The sequence below is a fragment of the Octopus bimaculoides genome, chromosome 2 (assembly GCF_001194135.2).
Source record: "Octopus bimaculoides isolate UCB-OBI-ISO-001 chromosome 2, ASM119413v2, whole genome shotgun sequence".
NCBI classification, from domain to species: Eukaryota; Metazoa; Mollusca; class Cephalopoda; order Octopoda; family Octopodidae; genus Octopus; species Octopus bimaculoides.
This window is the reverse complement of record NC_068982.1, coordinates 115,998,720-116,000,209: the sequence shown is the minus strand read 5'-3', so window position 1 is coordinate 116,000,209 and position 1,490 is coordinate 115,998,720.

Genomic DNA, 1,490 nt, shown 5'->3' with positions numbered 1-1,490 from the left:
CTGATATAATGTGTGTATATGTGTGTGTGTGTACGTGTATTTATGTGTATATGCGTGTGTGTGCGTGCGTGCGTGCGTGCGTATGAATATATATGCTTTTATTTGTTTCAGTCATTTGGCTGCGGCCATGCTGGAACACCACCTTTAGTGGAACGAATCGACCCCAGAACATATTCTTTGTAAGCATAGTACTTATTCTATCGTTTTCTTTTGCCGAACCGCTAAGTTACGGGGACGTAAACATACCAACATCAGTTGTCAAAGGGAGACAGACATACAAACACACACACACACACACACACACACATATACATATATAGTCTGGGTTGCTTCTTTTTCAAATTCTCATACGTACAATCAATTTCCTAGCAATACAATGTTGCTGTTACCGTTTTTCCTTCGCAGACCACCATAGAGTGACCGCTAACTTTTTAGGGTCCAATGGTGGGTTTGGGTAGTGTTTAGGTGACTCTCCTGCATCTAACCACTGTCCTGTTCTCCTGCTGTTGTGAAAAAGTATCCATTTCTCATCACAAGTAATGATTTGATGCAATAATGGTCTTTTTCCAGTCGAAAAAACAATAAAGAGCACACTTTGAGGCGTCTACTTTTTTGTGAATCTCATTCGGTTGACGTGGAACAAACCTATCTGTTTTCTTGACTTTTCCAATTTTTTACAGGTGTCCGAAAACAGTTGTGCGAACCTTTGTTCTCGGATTTTGTTTAACCAAACCATTTAATCATGCCAAATAACTGATTTTGGCCTGCCCCTTGGTTTATTTTCAAGTTTATCATCTCCTGAACGAGACCTTTGAGACCATATCTGAACAATTCTGATGTCAACAAAACCATTACAAAAGGCCCGTTTGATATTCCGTAGAGCTTCTGCGGCAGAGTGACCCAGTTTGTACTCATAGAAGAAAATCATTTAACATAGCTTGGTTATCATTTTCATAAGGACTGTGGGTACGAATTTTGTATATCAATATTGTTGGGAAGAAAAGGTGTGAAGATTATATACAAGGTATACATAGAGTTTTTAAATGACTGAAAAATGCGACATTTCATGTCAAAAACATCTAGGATATATATAGGGAGAATTCACAAAAGACAGGTGGTGTAGACAACAAACAGATGTATTAGTATAACGCTCGGGAAGTGAAAAAGTCTTTAACGTTTCGAGCCTACGCTCTTCCACGAAAAGGAACACAGAAGGAAACAAGGAGAGAAAAAAAAGAATGTGTAGTGGCTATCGATCTATCATGGCGAATCATTTCTATATATATATATATATATGGTGGTTGTCTACTCCTTAAACAGAGTTTGACCACCTCCTGCACCTACACCTTAGCCCTTTCATGGCGTCTGATGTGGCTTTTTAAACCAGACAGTGTTTTGAAAAAACACCCACACAGATTGCACATCTGATTTGCACTACCAATACCTGCAAGTAAGTTCTGCTCATTGTGGATCCTAACATGATATATATA